The sequence below is a fragment of the Galeopterus variegatus genome, unplaced genomic scaffold, assembly GCF_000696425.1.
Source record: "Galeopterus variegatus unplaced genomic scaffold, G_variegatus-3.0.2 Scaffold1762, whole genome shotgun sequence".
Lineage (NCBI taxonomy): Eukaryota > Metazoa > Chordata > Mammalia > Dermoptera > Cynocephalidae > Galeopterus > Galeopterus variegatus.
In genome coordinates, this window is record NW_007727873.1 from 283,763 (window position 1) to 309,797 (window position 26,035).

The 26,035-nt window shown below is 36.9% G+C and overlaps 1 pseudogene; it reads left to right on the forward strand.

Moving 5' to 3' along the window:
- Positions 1-7,115: 7,115 nt before the first annotated feature.
- Positions 7,116-8,196, forward strand: LOC103595415 (annotated as a pseudogene).
- Positions 8,197-26,035: the final 17,839 nt, after the last annotated feature.

Below are 26,035 nucleotides of genomic sequence, written 5' to 3' on the forward strand. Positions count from 1 at the left end.
ACACTGACCGACTTTAGCAAAAAATGTGCTTATCTTTAGGGGTGACTGGCTACAGGGCAGCTGTCTGTCAGTCAGGCTCTGAAAAACCTCTCTCCGTGGGATGTTGTGTGCAGTGCAGCTCTTCTCTGTCATGGGACAGCTCCTATACTCTAGGTCAAGGCAAAAACTGGAAAGATGAAAAACTGGCCTATTCTTGACATAAACCTTCAGGAAGCCTTGGAAGCATTCAGGTAAGATATTAGCAGCCTTGGGCAACAAAGCACCCCAAAGCCTGAGAAAGGAAGAGTGGTGAGGCTAGGTAGAAATATGGTTATTCTTCTCATCTAACTTATTAAAGAATTTACATTTGTTGGTGCTTGATGTGTGCACAAACTTACATGATGTCAGACAACTAAGCACTGCTTATGGGATCGCTGTTTTCTCTACTTTTAACACACGTATGAGTATATATATATAGCACAGTTACTCAATGACCAAAGAGAAAACCACCAAAACACCTCTTAGGCAGTAGAGTCCTGCCAAGATTTTCAGATTTTGATGACCAATTCCATTAACACAACAGGTCAATATCCATTAAGTTTAGATAGTCCCTCAGACAGTGAGGCCACTGTGGGTTAGTGGCTCAGAGCATGGCTTTGGAGCTACACTGCTGGACTTGGACTCCTAGCTCTCCTATTCAATTGTTATATGGCTCTATGTAAATTATTTAACCTCTCAGTGCCTCAGTATTCTTATCTATAAAGTGGGGATGATGATAATGTACCTACTTCACAAGTATTTAATAAAAGTGATGAACTTGGAAGAGTGTATGGAACATAGTTAATGCTTTATAAGGATTAATTATATAAGAAAAGAAAAGGTCTCTGTACTATGCCAACAAAGTTAAATGTGTTTTTCATGGACATTCAAAAATTCTAGGATTGAATCAGCCAACCATTAAGTTTTAAATTAAGAAAACTCTGTAGAGAAGATAGCCCTCTGGGCAACAAAGATGGAGATTTAAAATAATTTTAATCTGTTTTTCACATAATCTCTTTATTACACTAATATAAATGTCTGCAAAGTAGATCAGTCTATGTAGACCAAAAAATTTATATAAAAAATTAAGCTTAAATTGGGTAGTCCTGACAAATCAAGCAAGTGGTTCATATAAAATATATTATTGCTTTCATATGTAAGCACATCTATGTAGCGATTCCAAAAGAAAAAGCAAGAAAACAAATGCTTGCTTTTTAAATGCACACTAAGGTAGCGATATTGTTATTAGTTCCATTTGGAATTTATTTACATATTCATTGTATGAATAAGTAGGTCAGTTTTCTCACCACCGTATTAAAATGTTTACAGAGTATTAGGAATTTTAGAGGCATTTTAAATCATTGACCACCAACTCTAATTTTCAAGTTTTAAAACTAGGGCCCACAGAGGAGAGCCAACTTGCCCCAAATTATAAATAAGATAATTCACAGGTTTGTCACACAAAGAGCTTATTCTCACTTGGGGAGAACAATACAACATTGCATGGTCAATGTAATAATTTCCTACTGCTGTTGAAATAAATTACCACAAAGTGAGTAGCTTAAAACAAGAAAAGCGTATTCTCTCATGGTTCTGTCCAGAATCAAGGTGTGCTGTAGGCAGGGCCACGCTCCCTCTGCAGGCTCTGCGGGAGCATCCTTTTCTTGCATCTTCCAGCTTCTGGTGGCTTTCAGCATTTCTGGGCATGTTGCCGCATCTTTTCTCAGCACCTTCTTCATGTCACCTTCTCTGTGTGGGACTGAGTCCAAAGTTCCTCATTTAAAGTTCACCTAGGATAATCCAGGATAAGTCTTCCTCTCAAGATCCTTAGCTCAATCACATTTTTGCCATCTAAGGTAATATTTACAGGTACTGGCGATTAGGAAGTGAACATACCTGAGGGGAGGGGACCTGAAGGAGCATCATTTAGTCCACTACATCCAGGGAATGTTGATGAGCCTGTGGATAACTCCAAAATAATATTCTAGTTCCGACAGCTTCAGATGATGAAAGCTTAAGAAATTATTGGCCTTTACCTTTTGCCCTGCAACTCACTCACTCCTCTTAATTAACTGAGATGTGTGTACAGAACCATAGAATTCTATTAACTCAGCAAACGTTTTTATGTGGATTTCAGGGTTCTGGTGAATTTTGGCCTATGAATTCCAGTAAAACATGGCAAATCAGACAGATACAATTATTTCTGCCCATTCTTGAAACTTCACTAAGGAGGCAGTTAAGGAATAAAACAGGTGAAGACATACATGTTCAAACATTATGGCAGGCAGAAGACACAAAAGATGAACAGAGATATCAACCAAAGTTTGGAAGATGGAAAGCAGTTGGACAAGTGGTGACCAACTAAACAAGCAGGAAAAGACAACACTAAGCTTGCAAAGGGAGAAGCAATAGATGCATATGGATTTAAACTTGAAAATTATAGAAACAGGAGAATTGGAAGCATCATGATCTTTGATGGCCAGAGTGAGAGATAATGATTCAATAACCTTTTTGTTCCAACTCCTAAATTTGAAATTTCTGAAAACTAAAATTTTTTAAAAAGTCATTTGCCAGCATTATTCAAACTAATTTGCTTTCAAAATATGACCTAACATACCTAAAGTTAATTATGGTCTTTTTCACCCATCTTAGTGTTGCTATTCATGTTCCACAGCAGAAAATTCAATGTGTTTGATTAGGGAGGCTGCTGCAGGTCCCACTAGGTAATATATTGGTTGTGCACCATATTATTTTCTAAAATCTAAAAAAATCTGAATCCCCAAACGTATCTGGTCCCAAAGGTTTCAGATAAGAGATTGTGGAATTGTGTAAAGAGCATTTTTTAGTCCAAAATTTTTCCCATGCCATTCTCCATCCTAAGAGAAAGTGAAGTTTATTCTCTGGAGGAATTAAATCTGAGAAGTCCTAGTCTCTGAGAGGCCTTGCACATTGAAGGCTGGTATAAAGCACCATCATGAAAGAGGAGAATTAAGTAAAAATTTACCGAGTCAAGAGTAAGGAACCGCTGCCAATCCCAGTTGCCCTGCTTGGCTCACAGAAAAGAACAACTGGGTTTATACTCCCTGGGTAGAATATTGGAGAATGAAGGATTTTTCCCTTAGCTGGTCCAAAATAAAAGACCTATACATTCGACACTGGGAAGTTTCTGTGCAAAACAGTGGGAACTCCATCTGTTCATCCTATAGAGATGTGTCACCCGTGTGTATAGAACTTTAAATCAAACTGAATGGAAGTCAAGGATCATTAGACATTTGAGGACATGAAAGACTAAATAAAACCAATGGAAAAAGAAACTCTGAGTAAAAGCTTCCCCAAAGCTGTGATTAATATTCTCAGAAGGATAAAAGATTATATCCATGAAATAAGAACATAAATTTCATCTTTAAAAACCTTCAGAAAATAAACACCACAAGATTAAGTATGTAAAATATTTGTATTCAATTGAAATATTGGAAATTAAAACTGCCAAAAATTCTTAAAACTCCCATTGTTAGTGAAGTTTCAGAACATTATGGATTTTCCAAAAATTCTTAAAACTCTCAGGGATAACAAACATGCTGCATAGAAAGGCATGAAATATAAGTATTTTATAGAAATATAAAAAAGCATCAAACTCAACAGCATCACTAGACACTAGAAGATAATTGGTCTTCCAAAGTTCTGAAGAAAAATTAATTTCAAACTAGACTTGAGTATACGTCTAATGTAATGATTTGAACAATAGCAAGTATACATATAATCTTTTAAAAATATTACATTCCAGATATCATGGTAAGCTACTTGGAGAATATATGAGTACTTCAAAAAAAACCAGGGAGTAAAAAGAAAACTATGAAAAAAAAAAAAAAAACAGGAGAGTCAATAAAGAAAAAAAGGCAATTGGAATTACAAAGATAATATCCTATAATAACATCCTAAGAACAATCTTAGAGAGTATGTGGTCCCAACTGGTGCAAGAGAACAAAGTCTATTATATTTCCTAGTGTGCTCAACCATATTTAAAGAGCTCTAGAAAACTAAATATGCAAAAAAAAAGGCAATTATTACTTTTGACAAAAACAAAAAGTTGTATAAGAAAGAAAATGTACTAATCATTGTAGTCCACATGGCTTAGCCATGCATAATGTTTACATAATCATAAACATTTAAACATCAAATATTGATTCAACAAAAATAATTACTCTTATCTACACTAGAAGAATGAGGGAAAGGAACTATGGGAGTGAATGTAGGGATTTACGGGTTAGTATGAGAAAGTAAAATGCTCATTCTCCAGGGAAGAGAGTCAAAAGGTACTATAAAAATTAAAAAATCAAGAACTAGCTATATATGTTTGACACTTAGAAATAAGGAGGTAAATATTAGAATAAATAGTTAAAAAGACTTAAAAGCCATTAACTTTGATATAGGGACACTGAGTTTGTTCTACTTGAACAGTAGACTGGTATTTTTCATTATAAATCACTGAATTTTTATAACGTTCTAATTTGACATAAATAAAATAGAATTTTTAATAAAAAGAGACTAAAAAGAGACTCTAGTGATTATGTTAGCAAATAAATAAGGTAAATATAAATTGCAATTTCTTGCTTGTCTATGTTTAATATTTTCCTTCCTCTTCCTTTCCATCTAAAATGAATTATTTTTTTGCCAGATTAATCTTTCTCCAGTACAGCTTAAATCATGTTCTGCTTAAAATATTTAAGTGGATAAACTCACTAATTTGGCATTTTAAGTCTATGCAACTAATTTCCCAAGTTCTTATTTTTTTTTCACTTAGATATTTGTAGAGCAACTGCCATGTGTTCTTTTGAAAGCAAAGAGGATACAATGATGCACACGACAGACATAACCTCAGTCTTCAAGGCACTTAAATTCTACATACTTCTGGCTAACACACTCTTTCTAGGCCTTTGTTCTAATACACTGGGCTTGTCAGTCATCTTCTTCCTCTTCAGGTAGGTATGTAGAAACCCTGGTTATTCTTCAAGGCAGAATGCAAATGCTACCTTCTTCATAAGGTCCCCAAGTGGAAGTTAATTGTTTCTTATCCAAATGTCCTTTGAATTTTAGCCACATGGCTTTTATGTGCTAATTGCTTTCTCACTATATAATAGCAACTCATAGATATGTTTGTCCTCCCAACTAGAAACTGAGTTTTTTGAGAACAGGGTTGTTGACAGATGCATTTTTATATTCTCTATAGTACTCCCACAAATAGTAGGTACTCAAGATATTTTCACCTACAAACACTGGAAAACCATATTAACAGTGGCTTATACCCCAACGTTTACTCTTACTTTGTTTTTTGTTAAATAAATGTTTTACTTTAGAATAGTTTAAGATTTATAGAAAAATTTCAAAGATAGTATAGAGGATTACCATGCACCCTACACCCAGCTTCTCCTATTATTAACCTTGCACGTTAGTATGATACATTTGTCACAAGTAATGAACTAACATTTATGCATTATTATTAACTAAAGTCCATACTTTATGCAGATTTCCTTAGTTTTTACTTAATGTCATTTTTGCTGTTTCAAGATCCTATCTGAGATACCATATTACATTTAGTTGCCAAATCTCTGTAGACTCCTCTTGGCTATTACCATTTCTCAGACTTTTCTTGTTTTTGATGATTTCATTAGTTTTCTTTTGCTGCAGTAAAATATTATCTCAAACTTAGTGGCTTAAAACAATATAAATTTATTAACTTCCAGTTTTGTAGGTCATAAGACCAATATGCATCTAACTTAGCTAAAATCAAGGTGTCAGGAGAGAGCTTGTTCCTTTTTTGGAGGCTCACAGGAAGGCTGTTTTCTTGCCTTTTCCAGCTTCTGCAGGCCACCCACAGTCGTACCATAGTGACCCTTGATAGTTTTGAGAAATACGAAGGTATTTCAAAAAGTTCATATAAAGATTTGTATTATCTTTTATTTTCCACAAATTTTTTGATCTACCCTTGTATTGCTCACGTACAAGTACATTATACAATTTCTCTCAATTGGGATTTGCCTGGTATGTTTTTCTCATGATTAAACTGGGGTTGTGGGTTTGATGGAGGAAGACCACAGAGGTGAAGTAGTAACACTCTTATCACATATCAAGTGTACATGATATATCAAAATGACATCACTGTTGCTATGAGCCTTGATCACCTGGCTGAAGTAGTGTGAAGTAGTGAAGTGTCAGATGTGATGGACAGAATACTAGTTCCCCAACAATGTTTATGCCCTAGTCCCTGGAACCTGTGATATGTTAGGTTACATGACAAAAAGAAATTAAGATTGCAGATCAACTTAAGTTTTCTAGCTGACCTTCAAATAGGAAGGTCATCCTGAATTACCTGGTGGGCCCAATGGAATTAAAAGCCAGAAGAGACAGTCAGAGAAAGAGAAGGAAGCAGATGAAGGAAGCAGGTCAAAGTGGTGTGATGTGACAGCAAGAATATCATGTAAAGATGGAGGCAGAGATTGGAGTGATCCATCTACAAGCCAAAGAATACCAAGGATTAGTGTCCATTACCAGAAGCAAAGAGAGAGGCACAGAACAGATTTTTCCTCCAAGTCCTTAGTAGAAATCAACCCTGATGACACATGATTCCAGACTTTTAGCCTCTAGAACTGTGACAAAATAAATTTCTGTTGTTTTAAGCCAAAAAAAAAACCAAAAAAAATAGTGGTATGATTTGCAAACTTGACCTCTTGCCGCTGGCTTTGAAGGGGGCCAAGAGCCAAGGAATGTAGACAGCCTCTAGAAGCTAAAAAAGACAAGAAAATAGGAGGCTCTTCCCTGGAGCCTCCATAAAGGAATGCAGCCCTGTCCACATCCCTGCTAACACCTTTAGCCCAGTGTTAGACTTCTAACCCACAAAACTGTAAGATAATGAAGTTTTATTATTTTACGCCACCAAGTTTGTGGTCTTTAATTACAGTATCTCTAGAAAATTAATACAGTGTGCGCACACTCGCTAGACCCTGTTTGTTTAGACTGACCAGAGTCCACAAATTCTCCCTTCAAAGCCAGTCCAGACTGCCCTCAACCCCAGGTTCCATCCTTTAAAAACACTAAGAATAATGTCCTTGCATCCGTTTTTACTGGAGCCAATCACCTGTCATGCCTGGAACAGGGATAGTACCCAGATTTTCCTTAGCTCCAATAATCACACATCTACAAAAAGAATGAGAGCCAGTTAGTGAAAGCTCATGAATTCAAGGAGCACAATGGACACATCACAGGTATTAACTGGGCTCCCAGGAGCGACCACATCATCACTTGTGAGGTAGACCAAAAAGCCTATGTCTGGAGTCAACTCTGGTGATCCTGAGAATAAATCACACAGCCACTTTTGTGAAATGGTCCCCTCTAGAGAACAAATTTGTTGTGGGAAGTGGACCATGACCCATTTCTGTTTGTTTCTTCAAGTCTGAAAATGACTAGTGGGTAAGCAAGCTCATTAAAAAGCTGATTCGTTCCACAGTCCCCAGCTTGGATTGGCATCTCAACAATGTTTTGATGGCAGCAGGATCATGTGACTTCAAATGCAGAGTGTTTTCTGTTTACATTAAAGAAGTGGATGAAAAGCCAGCCAGTACACCCTGGCGCAGCAAGATACCTTTTGGTCAGCTGATGTCAGAGTTTGGTGGCAGTGGCACTGGTGACTGGGTCCATGGGTTCAGCTTCTCTGCCAGTGGGACTGCCTGGCCTGGGTCAGCCATGACAGCTCTTTGTCTGTTGCTGATGCCTTAAAAAGTGTGCAGGTCTCAACTCTGAAAACAGAGTTTCTACCACTGCTGAGTGTACCATTTGTCTCGGAGAATAGCGTTGTAGCAGCTGGCTATGACTGCTGCCCGATGCTCCTTAACTAAGATGACCGTAGCTGCTTGACCTTTGTTTCCAAGCTAGACATTCCAAAGCAGAACATTCAGTGCAGCATATCTGCCATGGAACCCTCCTGCAACACCGACAAGAGGGCCACCCCTGAGGATCCCAATACAGTCTTGGAGACTGCACTAGAATAGCACCGCACATATGTCTATTTATGTGGTGGACAAGCAAGATTGTCACAAATTTTGCACTACTGGAATCGATGGATCCATGATAATTTGGGATTTCAAGACCTTAGAGTCTTCTATCCAGGACCTCTGGGTGATATGAAGCTGAGTGAATGAAAACCACGGCTGATTGCAGCTCCGCCATTTGCATGATGCTGAGGAAAGCCAAGGAAACACTGAAAACACATATTGCACAAATATTGTGTTTTGTTGGAATTAGTGAAAGTGTTGGTTTTTTTAAAAAAAGGAAAGAAAAGAAAACTAATACATCAGGTTTCTGCACTGTGAAGTTACTCTTTTCAACCCCTTTCCATACTCTACTGTTTAGAAGAAAGCCAGTATGCTCAGTCCATATGTAAGGGGTGGGAGTTAGGCTCCTCTTCCATGAAGATGCAGTATATACGTATATTATTTGGAATTCTTTTACAGGAGAAATTTGTTTATGCTCCTCAATTTATTTATTCAATTATTTATATCAGTATGGACTCATAAATATTTATTTTATGTTTAGGATCATAAACCAACACTGTGTTATTTATTTCATTGCTCCAATTTTTCCAACTTTGGCCATTGACAGCTCTTTTAATTGGCTCCTGTGTCCGTTTGGCATGCCCTATCATTTTGGGTGTCTTTGAGCACTTCCTTCTTTTCTGGCACTATAATATGGTCCACACTTTTAAAGTCTGGATGTGGAATATGTCAGGTTAGTTCAGCAGCTGAACAGTGTCATCAGGACATGGCTCTTTCTTTTTGCTCTGCTGTCCACAAAGTGCCAATAATATAGCCCTTTGCAATCACATGTGGGCTGCAGACCTTTGAGCATTACAGGATCACTCCACAGTCTTCCCAAGCAGGAAAAGGACAGGGGAAAGGAGGCTTTCTTATTGTGTGCCTCTCTCTTATAGGAGTTCTAAATCTTTCTGAAAAGCTTCCATTAAATTTTTACCTACATCCCCTTAGCCAAAACTGGGTCACAAGACCAGCTCTGGCCCAACTGCTAGCAAAAAAATTGCCATGACTGGTTTTGACTGATCATGTCCACTGGGGCTGGACCCCACCAAAAAAAAAAAAAATATTAAAAACTGGAGTTTGTTTACAAGGAAGAGGTAAGAAATGAAGCTTGTTCTTCAATGAGCAACAAACACTGCATGTGACTAACAGATAATCTGTTTTTGTTTTGCTTTGTTTTTGACATGTAATGAGATTAAAAAATATAGCAAATGTGCTGGACTGACTGATTTACTATCACATTTGAAAATGAAATTCTATGGTCTTGACATACATAGGCAGCTGAAAAGACAAAAGCATACTTTTCAATTGAAACAAAAAGTATTTTTAAAAAGTTAAAAGAAGAGAGGCGGGGCAGATGGTGGACTAGAGGTGCCCAGGGCATGTTCTTCCTGCAGAAAAGGACCAGAACAACTGACAGACAGCTAAATATTGATGGGATCATTGGAAGAAGAGTGTAGGAGTGCAGCAGGAGACTGGTGAGGTTTCTGTGGATCATAAAAGCCCAGGATGTTGGCACAGAGAGGAGAGAGAGAAACACAGCCTCAGCTGCCATGTCTCTGTCACCAGGATTGGCACAGAAAGAATTTTCCCTTGAGGCAAAAACAGTAGGCAGGGGAGCCACACTAACCCCCCATCCTCACCACAGAAGCCCATAAATCCTTTGGCAGAACAAGCCTGGACCCAAGTATGGGGGACAACCTAAAATACATACACTGCATCACTCTAGGACACTAGCACAAACTCTGCTCTCCCCACCCACCACCCTTGAGACGTAAGCTGATTCAGAACAGTACCATCTTGAAACCAGAGCCATTCTCATAGCATGCCCTGCTCTGAGACCAGTAGCTCTGCCCTCTACAATGCCTTGATCTTGGTGGCTTGAAGCTTGGGCACACAGCCGTTGTGACTCTAGTTCTGTAGTCTGGGAATCCAACCCTGGTCCTACTGAACTGACATACCCCCAAGTTCTCGGACAGATATCAGACAAGCAGATGCTCCTCAGGTTGACCACCCCCCAATCCTCCTCAAACCCCCCAGCCCTGCCAACTGACTGAGTTGTGTGTGCCTGAGCCCCCAAAAAACAACTCACAGGTTTCTACCCTAACAAATACACCCTCAAGCCAGTATAAATAAAGTGCATTCACCCCTCTCAGAAAAGTGGCCAGCCAGTTTTGTCCTGAATAGTCCCACCTAGCAGCCTTGCCAACAGTTCCACAAGTGGCTACACGGGCCCCCTCACTGAAGGCCTACCTAGCAGCCCTGCCCACTTCCTGAGAAGTGGCTCAGGAGATCCGCCCTTGGCAGTCCAGCTCCTAAACAGCAGAGAGAAGCACAACCTCATATTAGTGCCAAGAACACAGTAGAAGGGTCACTGGCAGACCTGCACTCAACTCTCTGAGCCAAAGCACATCCATGCCTCTAGCTCAGAGAAACAGCTCAGCTGTCATGCCTCCTGGAAGACCCACCACTGAGTCTTTGAGCCATCACACACACACACACACACACACACACACACACCCCCTAAGTGAGAAAGCTCAGGTGATACATCCCTGGTGGGCCCACCCCTTGTCAGAGAAGCAGAATGGTGACCTTGCCACTGGCCTACCAGCCCAGGAGACCTTAACATGCTATACACCCACACCTCCAGCCTGAGAATCAATCCAACTATATCCCCAGTGAGTCAGCTCCTAAGATGACTGACCCACAAGGTGCATTTGCATGCCCCAGCCTATGAACCAACCCGGTGATCCCTCCCCCAGAAAAGCTGTCCCACTGCCACCACAATCTCCCAAAGCATAGGTCTCTGAGTCACTCACAGACATAGTAAAAGTGGATTAAAGCTGAAGAAATTACACAGAGTCTACACTACCACATTCATCCAGATCAAAGCCATTGCACTCTACCCAACTGGCACCCTGGGACACATTTACAGGTGAAAGTCTTTTCCCACACAAGCCACTCTACAAGACTCAAAAAGGTGACTGTTCCACCAGATGCACATGATATCAACACAGGAAAACAAGAAATGTGAAAAAACGAGGTAACAAGACACTACCAAAAAAACAAAAAAATGTTCCAGTAATGGATCCCAAAGAATCAGAAACTGCCAAATTGCCAGTAAAGGAATTCATTAATGATCTTAAGGAAATTCACTGAGATACAAGAATATACAGACAAGAAGTTCAACAAAAGTGAAAAAACAATTCATGATCTGAATGAGAAATTAAACAAAGAGATAGATAGCATTTAAAAAAAAACAAGCAGAAATCTTGGAATTGATGAATTCATTAAATGAAATAAAAAATATATCCCATAGTCTTAACAATAGTCTAGATCAAGCAGAAGAATTTCTGATCTTGTGGATAGCAGTTTTGAAATAACACAGGAGTACAAATAATAATAGTAAGGAATGAGCAAAGCCTACAATATCTATGGGATAATATTAAGGAAAAAAATATTTGAATTATGGGCATTCCAGAAGGAGAAGAAAACACACAAAAAAGATATAGAAAGCCTATTTAAAGAAATAATTGCTGAAAACTTCTCAAAATCTTGGGAAAGATGCAAATATCCAAATGCAGGAAGCTCAAAGGTACCCATATAGATTCAACCCAAATAGGTCATCTTCAAGACACATTGTAGTCAAACTACCCAAAGTTAATGAAAAAGACAGAATTCTAAAAACAGCAAGAGAAAAACATCAAATCATTTATAAGGGAATTCCTGTTAGACTAACATCAGACTTCTCAGCAGTAACCCTAAATGCCAGGATAGAATGCAATGACATATTCAAAGTCCTGAAAGAAAAATACTCCCAGCCAATAATATTATACCCAGCAAAGCTATCTTTCAGAAATAAAGAAAAAATAAAATCTTTCTGAAAGAAGCAAAAATTAAAGGAATACATCATCATCAGGCCAGCCTGACAATAATAAATGCTTAGGGGAGTCCAACATCTAGAAGAGAAAAAACAATAACATCCATCATAAAACTACCTGAAAAGACAAAATTTACTGGTAAAGTAGATACATAAATTAGAAACAGAAAGGAATCAAACCTTATCAGTACAAAAAACCACCAAACCACAAGGATAAACATTAAGAGAGGAAGAAAGGAACAAAGCATACACAAAACAATCAGAAAAGAACCAATAAAATGATAGGAATGAGAACTTACATATCAATAATAACCTTGAATGTAAACAGATTAAGGGTCCAATTAAAAGACAGAGACTGGCTGAATGGATAAAAAGAAAAACATGACCCATACAAATGCTGCCTATAAGAAACACACGTTCCCCACAAAAACACTTTCAAGTAAAGGAATGGAAAAATATATTCCATGCAAATGGAAAACAAAAGTGGGCAAGAGTATCTATAATTATATCAGATAAAACAGACTTTAAATCAAAATCTGTACTAAGAAACAAAGAAGGGCACTTATAATGATAAGGAGATCAATACAGCAAGAGGATATGACAATTATAAATATATATGCACCCAACACCAGAGCACCCAGATATAAAAAGCAAATACTATCAGATCCAAAGGGAGAGATAGACAGCAACACAATAATAGTTGGGGATTTTAACATACTCTCAATGTTGAACAGATAGATCATCAAGACAGAGAATCAATGAGGAAATATCAGATTTACATGGCACCATAAACCAGATGGACCTAATAAACATATACAGAGCATTTTATCCAATAACTACAGAGTACACATTCTTTTCATCAACACATAAAACATTCTCTAGGATTGACCATATATTAGGCCACAAAATAATCCTCAACAAGTTCGAAAAAATTGAAATTATATACAATACTTTTTTCTGACCAAAATGGAATAAAAATAGGTATCAATGACAAGAGAAACATGCAAAACTACACATATACATAGAAATTAAATGACATGCTCTTGATTGACCAATGGGTCAAAGAAGAGATTAAGAAGGAAATCAAAAATATTCTTGAAACTAATAAAGACAAAAACACAACATACCAAAACTTATGGAGTACAGCCAAGACACTATTAAGAGGAAAGTTTATAGAAATAAATACATAAAAAAAAAAAAATAGAAAGACTTCAAACAAACAGCCTGACAATATACCTAAAGGAACTAGAAAAGCAAGAACGAATTAACCCAAAATAAGTAGAAGAAAAAATATAAGAAAAATCAGAGCAGAAGTAAATGAAATTGAAACTAAAAATATAATAGAAAAAAAATATCAGTCAAATGAAAACCTGGTTCTTTGAAAAGACAAACAAAATTGACAAACCATTAGCCACACTAACCAATAAAAAAAGAGAAATGATCCAAATAAATAAAATCAGAAATACAAATGGAGACATTACAACAGATAGCACAGAAATACAAATGATCATCAGAGACTATTATGAACAAATATATTTCAGTAAATAAAAAACCTAGAGGAAATGGATAAATTCCTGAAAACATATACTCTACCAAGACTGAACCAAGAAGAAATAGAAAACCTAAATAGACCAATAACGAGTAACAAGACAGAATCATTAATAAAAATTCTCCCAACAAAGAAAAGCCCAGAACCATATGGCTTTAGTGCTGAATTCTACTGAACACTTAAAGAAGAACAAATACCAATATTTCTTAAACTATTTCAAAATATTGAACTGGATGGAATTCTTCCAAACTCATACTACAAGTCCAGCATTACCTTGATACCAAAGCCAGGCCAGTAAACAACAATAAAAAGAAAGCTACAGGACAATATCTCTGATGAACACACATGAACATATCCTCAATAAAATACTAGTAAACCAAACTCAACAGTACATCAAAAAGATTATATACCATGATCAAGTGGGATTTATCCCAGGGATGCAAGGACAGTTCAACATATGCAAGTAAATAAATGTAATACATCACATCAACGGAATTAAAGAAAAAAAACCATATGATCATTCTCAACAGATGCAGAGAAAGCATTAGATAAAATTCAACATCCCATTGTGATAAAGATTCTCAACAAATTAGGTATAGAAGGAAAGTATTTTAATACAATAAAGGCTACCTATGACAAACCCACAGCTAACATCACACTGAACAGGGAAAAGCTGAAAGCTTTCCTCCTAAGAACTGGAACAAGACAAGAATTTTCACTCTCACCACTTCTATTCAACATAGTACTGGATGTCCTAGCCAGAGAAATTAGGCAAGGGAAAGAAATAAAGAACATCCAAATAAAAAAAGAGGAAGTTAAGTTGTTCCCGTTTGAAGAAGACATGCTTTTATATAGAGAAAAACCTAAAGACTATCAAAAAAACTCTAGAGCTGATGAATTCAGTAAAGTTGCAGGATACAAAATCAACATACAAAAATCAATAGCATTTCTATACACTAAAAATGAACTAGCAGAAAAAGAAATCAAGAAAGCTATACCATTTATAATAGCAACAAAAAATAAAATAAAATACCTAGGAATACATTTAACCAAGAAGGTGAAAGATCACTACAATGAAAACTATAAAACACTGATTAAGACATTAGAGAGGACACAAAAAAATGGAAAGACATCCCATACTCATGAGGTGGAAGAATCAATATTATCAAAATGTCCATACGACCCGCAGCAATCTATAGATTTAATCCAATCCATATCAAACTACCAATTACATACTTCACAGAAATGGAAAATGCAATTCAAAAGTTTGTATGGAACAAAAAGAGACCCTGAATAGCCAAAGCAACCTTGAGCAAAAAGAACAAAGTGGGGGCATCACAATCCCTGACTTCAAAATATACTAAAAAGTGATAATAATCAAAACAGCATGGTACTTGCACAAAAACAGACACAGACTACTGGAACAGAATAGAGAATTCAGAAATAAATCCACATACCTATGGCCAACTGATTTTTGATAAAGAAGCTAATAACATACACTGAGGAAAAGATAGTATCTTCAATAAATAGTGCTGGGGAAATTGGAGATCCATATGCAGAAGCATGAAGCTAGATCCCTATATCTCATCATATACCAAAATCAACTCAAAATGGATTAAATAATTAAATATAAAACCCAAAACTATAGAACTTCTAGAAGAAAATATTGGGGAAACATTTCAGGACACAGGTCTGAGCAAAGATTTTATGAGTAATACTTCAGAAGCACATGGAACAAAAGCAAAAACTAACAAATGGGATTATATCAAATTAAAAAGCTTCTGCACAGGAAAGAAAAGGAAACAATCAACAGAGTGAAAAGACAACCTGCAGAATGGGAGAAAATATTTGCAAACTATGCACCTGACAAGGGATTGATATCCAGTATACACAAAGAACTCAAACAACTCTGTAGTAAAACAGTAAATAATGTGAATACAAAATGAGCAAGGGAACTGAATAGACATGTTTAAAAAGAAGACATACAAATGGCCACCAGGCATATGAAAAAATGCTCAACATCACTAATCATCAGAGAAATGTAAATCAAAACCACGATGAGATATCATCTCTCCCCAGTCAGAATGGCTATTATCAAAAAGACAGAAAGTAACAAATGTTGGCAAGGATGTGGAGAAAGGGGCACTTTTATACATTGTTGGTGAGAATGTAAATTAGTACAGCCACTATGGAAAACAGTATTTTGATTTCTCAAACTTCAGATAGAACTATCATATGATCCAGCAATCCCACTATTGGGTGTATATCCAAAGGGATGGAAATCATCACTTCAGAGGGATACCTCCACTCCCACGATTATTGTAGTTCTATTCACAATAGCCAAGAGTAGGAACCAACCTAAATGTTCTTCCACAGATGACTGAATAAAGAAAATGTGGTGTACACACACACACACACACACACACACACACACACACACACAATGGACTACTACTCAGCTATTAAAAAGAATGAAATTTTGCCATTTGCAGCAACGTGGATGAGATTGGAGAAAATTATGTTAAGTGAAATAAGCCAGGCACAGAGAGAGAAATACCACATGTTCTCACTCATATGTAGAAGCTAAAAAGTTGATCTCATAGAAGTAGAAAACAGAATACTGCTTACTAGAGACTGGTGGGGAAAAGGAAAAGGAGAGAATAGTTAGTGGGTGGTCAGTGAATACAAAATGTTAGAGAGATAGGAAGAATGGGATGTAGGGTTCTGTAGTAATACAGGGAGACTACAGCTAACAACAAAGTACTGTGTATCTCTGAATAGCCAGTCAGGATGATGTTGAATGTTCCTAACACTACAAAGTGATAAATGTCTGAGGTGATGGATATAGTAAGCACCCTGATGTGATCATTGCACACAGTACAAGTGTACCCAATTACCATATTGCACTCCATAAATATATAATTATCATGGGTCTATTAAGAAAACTAAGTTAAAAATAGAAATAGTAGAATAGTGATTGAGAGACATGGAAAGGGATGGAAAAGGGGGGGGCGAGGAAAGGTTGGTAGACAGGCACAAAGTTACAAAGTTACAGTTAGATAGGAAGAGTAAGTCCTGGGTGCCCCATGGGGATAATATCTAATAATATTGTATTATATATTTCAAGATAGCCAGAAAAGAGGATCTTGAATGATATAACTATTAAGACATGATAAATATTTAGGTGGTAGATATGCTAACTATTCTGATTAGATCATTATACAATATATGCATGTATTGAAACAATGAATTGTAGACCGTAAACGTATACAATGAAAAAAAATTTAACTTAAAAGCTTTAAGAGAGCAATTATATATTTCAGGGATTTGTTATACATATCCCAATAAAGATTTGCAAAATCAAGTTTACAAGATGATTTGCCTGTTTTTGTTTTGGGTTTTTTTTGATGTGTCAACTTAGCTAGACTACAGTCCTTAGTTTTTGTATTAGTCCGTTTTGTGTTGCTGTAACAGAATACCTGAGACTGGGTAATGTATAAAGAACAGAGGCTTATATGGCTTATGATTCTGGGACAGCTGTGTCTGGCATGGGCCTCAGGCTACTTCTACTCATGGCAGAAAGCAGCAGGCAGCCGGAGGGTACAAGCAGATCACATGGCAAGAGGAAGCAAAAGACAGAGGGAGAGGGAGGTGCCTGGGAGCACAACCAGCTCTCAGGGGAACTAATAGAGTGAAAACTCACTCATTAATCCCCCCTCCCCCAGGGAGAGCATTAATCCATTCATGAGGGATCCTCCTCCATGACTCAAACAGCTTCCAACACTGCCACGTTGGGGATCAGATTTGCATATGAGTTCTGGGAGGACAACACATCAAAACTCCATCAGTTTTTCAACCAAATACTATTCTAGACGTTACTATGAATGGACCTTGCAGATGTAATTAAAGCCCCTAATCAGCTGACTTTAAGTGGATAATCCTGGATAATCTGGGTGGGACTGATTGAAACGATCAGAAGAATTTGAAAGCAGGGCTGGAGTTTCACTAAAAAAGAAGAAGTCCTGCCTGTGAACAATAGCTTCCACTCACGCCCATATGTTGGAGCTTGTCCATGAGATTCCCTTTCTTATTGCCAGCCCAATGGATATCAGATTTGTTTAACCAGCTCCCAGTCGAGTAAGGCAGTTTCCTTGTAATGAATCTCTCTTCTTTCCTCCATTCTCTTCTCCCTTCCTTCCTTTCTCTCTTCTTCCCCAATCTAGCTATCTGTCCGGCTATAATCTATCTATTTATTTACCTATCTGTCAGCCTGTCTGTCTACCTATCTAGCTATCTATCCATCCATTCTACTGGTTCTGCTTCTCTGGTTGAGCACTGATTGATACACTTAGAAACAAACTTCAGACAGGATCATCTTCTGGCTTAGTATTAGAGCAACATTCTATTCTTCTTTACCCTAATATTTCTATAATGCTTTTTCTTCTAAAATTGTAATAACTCATAGATATAGAATCAATGGTTTCAACATTATTAATTCAGTGATCAATGCACTGTACAAGGGTCACACTCTTTGGAAGGAAATTTATTCTGAGCTTGGGTAAATTAGAAGGGAAGATTTGAGGAAGGATTGAGATGGGAAAAAACTAGGGCAGAGTGCAAAAGGTGGGAATACACATTCACAAGTTGAAAAATAATATATGTTGACATTTTGACAAAATAAACACATCTAAAACATCTGCTGGTCTTTGGGTGTTCTGAGTACTCCACAGTCTTGTTGACATTGCTAGAAGTAAACAAGAATCAAAAGCCAACGGATTCTAGCTCTTGCCTTTCAACAGGGGCCAAATAGCAGAGCTTTTGTTTGTTTGAGAACTAAACTTCTTTAACTTCCTTAGTGTGGTGCTACTCCAGGCCTCTTTCTTTCCATGACACTTATTTAGTCTTTATTGCTTACCTAAAGAACAATTAACCAGTCACAGAAATTATTCTTTCCCGTGAATCCATCTCAGGCAATATCTTCAGACAAAAATTTTATGTTCTTGGAATCTTGCTATAATCAAAGTAGCACAGGATTTGTAGACAGAATGCCTGAGTTTGAGGCCAGTCAAATCTTGTATAAGAACATATCCTACCTCCTTTCCCTCTTTATTTTTCACCACAATACTCAGCACCTTCTTACACTCAATGTAATTTATTTATTCATCTCACTTGTTGTCTATCTCCTCTACTAGCATAGAAGCTCCAGGAGGACTGGGATTTTGTCTATGAGTTCACTGCTGTATTCTAGTATGTGGTACAATGCCTGGTACATAGTAGATGCTTGCTATTGAAAACAAACCCCACTCTGTTACTGAACTGAAATAAGGACATAATAATAGTGCCTAATTCACTAGATTATTATGAGAAGGAAAAGATAACGGTCATACACTCTGGAATATCCCAGTCAACCTGAACTCAAATTTCCTATAACAATTCCAACACCTGCTTCCTTCCAGAGTATATAAGAGATAGAGAAATGTGGGGCAGACATAAAGTTTTCATTAATTTTACCCTTTATCAGAATTTACTATTCTCTTTAATTCCTCATTTCTATATCTAGAACATTGTCTTGAGTTGTAAATCATGGGAAAGTTTGTTTGTTTGTTCATTTCAACCTAGTACCACACTAATTAGGGATTTAGGAAGAGACTTTTGCTGCTTATCATTTAGTCAAATCAGTCAGCCAGTCAACAAATAAGATACTTGTTACCTGGTGTTATGCTGGAAGTAGCGAAGTTTTAAAGATTAATAAGCCATTTGTTCCAGTGACTAATAAAAATATCAAGAAATTTTTCTTCAGACATAACCCAAATACCTTATGTGGTACTTGGCAGTTTATCCCTCTTCTTTTTTCTTTAGTGTAAATAAAAGAAAAATGGATATCCCTTCTGCAATAAAATACTAAACACACCTTGCAAATAAATTCATTCTAATATTTGGTTTTGAACCCTAAAACCAAAGAACAGAAACTTGCAAGGCTTCATTCTCTAATACTGTCTCTATATCAAGAATGAATGATCCAATGTTAAATAAAATATACTCTCGTAAGAATTCCACAGAGACATACACAGGAATGTTAACAGTTGTTCTCTCTGGGTCACGGGGAATGTTTTTTGTTGTTGATATCTTTTTTTGTTTCTGTAGTGAGCATGCATTATTCATATACTGATAATAAAAAGAAAAAAGTATTTTTTTTTCTTTAAAAATGGCATCTTACATCCTAGGGGTAATAGAAATTTTGCAACTGTCTGCAAAGTCTTGTTACCATTAACTAAGTAGAATGGTGGAAAACATAAAAAGAAAACAGGAGTTTAAAATATGAAAATAGGTAACCACACATCATATATGAAATATGCAGTCAAAAGTTCAATAAACAAAGGGTTTGACAGCACAGTTAACTCAAATCATTTATAAGCATCTTCTCTTAGACCTTCTGATATTTTCCTATAAACACTATGATATCCCTGTGTTCAAGGACTGCCAGGCTACTGGCAGGGGACAAAACAAAGCACATTTTTTACTAATAATATTTTATTTAAAAATGCCATTGATCTTAAGCTACCTCTACAATTGCAAATTGGGGACTTTTCAAGTAATTTATAGGGAAAATCTGTGAAGTTTATCTTTGAAATGAAATGAAATAATACCTGCGCTTCCTACTTTGGGGAAATTTTATGTTAAATCACCCCGACAGGCAGAGATGACAAAGTATTGAGAAATATTTAAAGATTTCATTTCTCTTCCTGATAATGACAAGGTTCATTTTGTGCTCTCAGAGGGGAAATCAAATCTGATTTACCATCAACTACCTCAGTGCCATGATCCACATTTCACATTCTTTAAACCGCCTCGGCATAGCAACGATATTACTATCCTTTTACAATGGGGTTGATCAACTGCCAAATGCCTGACAAACCTTCAAATGCTTTCATTTAAAGCTACTTGTTTCCTTATCATGATAAAGCATGATGTGCTGCATGTGGCAAACTATCCTAATTTTATTATTAGCAAAAGGAAGCTTGATTTACATGACCTTTTGTTGAAAGGGCAAACAGTAGCAGTGAAAGGGACAGACTACAACTAGTTGTGTTGTTCCTTTCTTATCACTTTCCCTCCTTTCTTTGTTTCACTGAAACAGCAAAATATCTCAGTCCTTTTCTTAGCCCTGTCTGAGAAAAGCTCAAGTAAGATTTTAAGAAAGCCCAGGGAAGCATCTGAAAAGTAACACTGACCAGCTTTACACTCATAATCCTCAAATTACTATTCTGGTCTTGAATCCCAAGCAGACCAGCACTAAGCTAAGAGGAAACGTTAGAGAACAGGCTATGAATTTAAACGTCCAGCAGAAAAGAAATTAAAATGTTTAATCATGCTACCAAGCTCATAAGGTGTAGCAAAACAAATGCTAGCTGCCTAGATTTAATTACTGTTTGTAGCAAAGATTGTTTGCAGCTCTTTGAAGGTATGTGGGGGTTATATTTTATTGTTTCTAGTTTTCTCCTAGAGCTGAATCCAAGTTAGTCAAAATTGTGGTGCATGCTAAAACTCCCAGGGGCACATCTCTATTCCTGAGTCTGCCCCAGGTCATCATTATAGCCTATTTGGATTTTGCTGCTCTTTTCTCTGTGGCAAGTGCCATAAATTCCCAATGATAAGATTTGGAAGTACAATGCGGAAGGCAAAAGACAATCTACTGTGTTCTTGAAGAGATACTAAGATAAATGATATAACTATTCATCAATGTTCTCATCTTAGGTAACTGAGGGTACAAAGTAAGAAAAATGTTTGAAGAGCCAGGTTAGAGATGCAGGGAAAGTCTGATTCGTCACTCAAAAAAAGCAAAGCAAAACAGCTCATAAATGCTAATTTTAATACAATTCATAATTAATTGTCCATTTTCCCCTTTCCAAAGCCTAAAAATATTTAAAAGAGTTATATCAAACTTGCCTTGTCTTTCTATTCAAAATCATTACTTCTCTTTAGAATCTTGTATTCCCCAACCAAGACATGGATTCTCCTGCCAATTTCAACTACCTCCCTTAATCTCAGTATTACAAGGAAATACAGAACTAGGATTATCTACTCATATCGCCAACCCTTATTCTACAGATGGAAAAAATGAAAAAGTAACAATGAGGTTGATACATTCAGAGAAAAGAAATTCATGGCAAAATTTGGTGCACAAATCAGGCCTGCCAATTTCTCCATTTGTGAAAGTATATGTGACAGATTTTTTAAAAGAATTTAATCATTCATATTTTTAAAATACACAGATGACCTCTCAGCAGATTTGATCATCACATTCTTCTTAAAGTTCTGTTCCCTTGGCTTATGGACACTCTAGTCTCTTGGTTTCCCTCTTACCCCTCAAGTTGTTAGATAATAGCTCCTTGAATATCTCTTCCTTCGGTAATCAATTTTTCAATGTTGGGACTCCACCCTAACAGCTTATGTCATCATAAAAATGTTATTAACATGTTTATTTTACAGGAAAAAAATGTGTTTATTATTTCCAGACTTCACTCTCCTTCCCATCCCCATCATTTTTTGGCAGGTAGTTTCTGAAATAAATCTTAGCTTTGCTGAGAGAACTGAGTGTTGACCCTATTCATGGCAGGAAGTAAAGGAAAGCTAAACCTACGTACAGAAATAAAGAATTTGTTGTGGAAGATGGAGTGGAGAGAGTGATAAGGGTGAAGTTTAGGGTTGTAGAGAGGGTAAGAGATGAAGCAGCTACTGATGAGAAAGAGCCTTCGGGAAAGAGCTAAAATACTTAAAAGGAAGCACGTGAGAAGTTTTGCTGTATGATATATATCCTTTTCTGTCTCTCACAAAACTTTATTAATAAATCCAAATTATTCATCAATGTTTCTGAAGCTGAATTTTTGTGTGGGTAGTTTTTACTGTTGTTTTTGGTATGCAAACGTGTTGAAACTGATCCCAATTGGAGAAAAATAAGAACAAAACTGGCTCACGTTCTATGCCCCATTCACACCTGAATCTTAGGAATCCATTTAATATCCCACTGCCCTCTTCCCATAGCCCACTTCAGGCAACTCAAACTCAACCTGGCCCAAACTAAACTCAAAACCTTGCTTCTTTTACACCATTTCCATTTCAGTAAATGACAGAACCATTCACCCAGTTGTGTCTGCCATAAATCTTGAAGGACTGCTCTTCTCTCTTCCCCTCTACTTCGTGTTCCCCCTCCTTGATGCATCATGAATCCACCCTCTTCTGTCCTGGCCCAAGTACCATCATGTTTCTTCAGGACTATTCTTAAAACTTCCTAAGTGGTCTCCTGCTTCTGGTCTTTCCCCTTCTCAAAAATCAGAGTAATCTTTAAAATGTATCACATCATAAGAGGAGGGCTTCCTACTTTCTTAGAAAAAAATTTAAACTCCTTTTTACTGACAAGACCTTTTATGATATGGCCTCTGCTCACTTTTCCATCCAACCTCACATACTCTTCTTTCTTTCATATTATATTCAAGGCACACTGATTACACCTTCATTCCTCTGAAGAGCTAACTAACTTCCTGTCGCTGAACATGTTGTTTGCTTTGCCTGAAAGCCCCATCCCCACTCAGTCTCTGATCTTCACCTAACTGACTCATTTCTTCCCCTCACACCTCAGGTCTCAGTTTGAATGTCACTTCTCTGAAGTTTCGTTTACCCATCTGTGTTAGTCAAGGTTCTCCAAAAAGACAGAATCAATAGGTTATGTTATAAACATATGAGAGGGATTTATTTAAAAAGTCCCACAATAGTCTGTCTGCAAACTCGATGCTGGTAGAGTGGCTCAAAGTCCAAAGGCCTCAAAACCAGGAAAGCTGATGGTGTCCTTGGTGTAAGTCCTGAAACCCAAAAGCTGAAGAGCCTTGAGCTCTGATGTCCACAGATAGGAGATAAGAGTATATCCCAGCTCCAGCGGATAGAGAGATTCACACATTTTCTCTGTTTTTGTTCTCTCCAGGTCCCCAGTGGATTAGATGGTTCCCACCCACACTGAGGGCAGGATTTTTCCACCCAGTCCACTCAAACTCTCATACTAATCTCTGATGGAAATACCATCATTGACACACCTAAAAAGATAGCTTTATCAGGTTTCTCAGCATTCCTTAATCTAATCAAGTTGACACCTAGAATTAACCTTCACACCGTCCTTGCCCAACTACCCTGTTTGCCCAGTTTTATCAGGTCTCCCTATTCTATGCTTTCCTAATACAATACACATTTTATTCATAGCACTTATTTCATCCAAAATTAAATAACCTTCGCTACCTTTGCTATAATTATTATTGTCTGTCTCTACAGCAGATTCTCAATCACGTTGATTTTAACGATATTACATTGGTAAACTGCTAATTATTTAATGTTATATAGACAGTTATTTCTATGCTCACTCTTTCTGTGGTAAATTCTTTTAAGGCTAAGGCATTAAAAATTAAAAGTTCTATATAAAAACTAAATTTATATTTGCTATTTCTATTTCTCTGTTTTTACTGTAAAAGAAAGAGTCCACCTAAAATTCCAGTCATTTTAAAAGAAAAAGTCCACCTAAAACATTCAATAAATATAGGAAATTAAGACTGATATGAAAATGAGACTAAAAATTTCTGGGAACTTCCAGGGAATGGGATTCTGTCTTCAAAGAACATGTCAATCGGGCCGGCCCGGTGGCACACTGGAGAGTGCGCCTCTTGGGAGCGCGGCAGCGTTCCCGCGAGGGTTCAGATCCCATGTGGAGACCGGTTCCCGCTCACTGGCTGAGCGCAGTGCAGGCGCAACACCGAGGGTTGCGATCCCGTTACCGGTCAGTAAAAAAGACAAAAAGGAAAAAAAAAAATCAAAGTCAAAATGATGTGCTCCATAGTATTTCAGATGTAATAAAGCTTAAAGCTCTCACTGCAAAATGAGAATTATGTGCAGTGAACAATATTATTTAACCCAAAATGTTTTGGGGGCTAATAGCCCATGGCATACTGCTCATCAAAATGGACCAAGAGAAGAGATATGGTTTAAATTAGGGCCTGGCTCTATTGCAGCTCATGACTTTTTTTAACTGTAAGAGAATCAGTATAAGCACATCTATCTACAAATATCTTAAATGTCTTTCCCTAGGAAGCCACTTCAGTCCTTTCTTCCATTTAACATCTACGATTTCTAATTTTTTATTCCCTCATTTGGAATCATTTCCTCATCAGGAATTTAATGTGTATTCAATAAATGTTTAAGGTATGCACTGCTTTAGGTGCTGTAGAAAATTGTGATATAGCATAATATATAGAGTCACAGATTTAAAATCACTTAGCAAGGTGATGCTTATAACTTTCATATACACATGTAAACAAAACTAGAGAAAAACTATTTTGAAAAGTAGATACTCTTTTTGATATAGGTCACATGATGGATTTTAAGTGAATTTCAGAATAAAAGCGAAAGGTCATTGTGGGATAAGTTGTCTAAGAAATATTCTTGGAGGAACATGAAAGAGTTTAAGATGTTACCTACACTTGTACCTATAGCTTGTTTGTGTATTGGGTTGAGGGGAGTTGAAGAGAACAGGCTGGCTGATGTTTAGAAGCAGTAAGAAAATATTGGTAAGACAGGGTCACATTGAGAAAGATTTTAAATAGTGGGATGAGAAAATCTGAACCAGATTAAAAGGGCTAAAGTAGTATTATATTCTTAATGAGACAAAAGTGGTGCTACAAGGGAATTACAGATTAAGGAACAAATAGCAAATGTTAGAAAAACGTATTAAGAAGGTGTGGTCTGAAATGATGAGGGCCTTGATTCATTTTTAGAGAATGAGAATAAATAGCATAATAATTGAGAGTGACACTGAGAAATAAGAATATGCAGGTTTCAGTGACTGGAAAGATATGAGAGATTTTAGGAGAGATAGAAATGAAAGAGAAAAATGACTTGAACATTTTGATACTTAGAATTGGGAAGAATGGTATTTTAATCAACAAACTTGGAAAATTGGAAGGGAACATCCATTTGGGAACCACTTGAATTTTGTATTCAGGATTTTGTTGTAAAGACAGTTTCAAATGGAACTGCCAAAATTTTAGAGTTAAGAGGCACTTAGGGTTCAGGGCATTCGAGTCCCTAGCAGGCTTCAGGAATCCTTTCTATGATATTCCTTACAGAGGTGTGAATACTTTCTGTGTTTGAAGACTTTACTAGGAATCCCTTCTTTATGTTGAATTAAAATTTACTCTCCTGTAACTCGCACCTAAAATTTTCATTTCTACCTTCTGTTTCGACATTGAACAAGACTATGTCCTCTTCCATGTGATCATTTTTCACATGTATGATAGTCATTACATTCCCCTGTAGTTCCAGCTTTTTAAGAATCTCCTAGTTCCTTCAGGTGTAGCTCATTAGTGTAACTTATGAATTCCTTATTTACTAACAGAAATTAGTGAGACATCACAAATATCTCCCAATTATGAGAATTACTGACGGTATTTTAGTCTTACACTTACATTT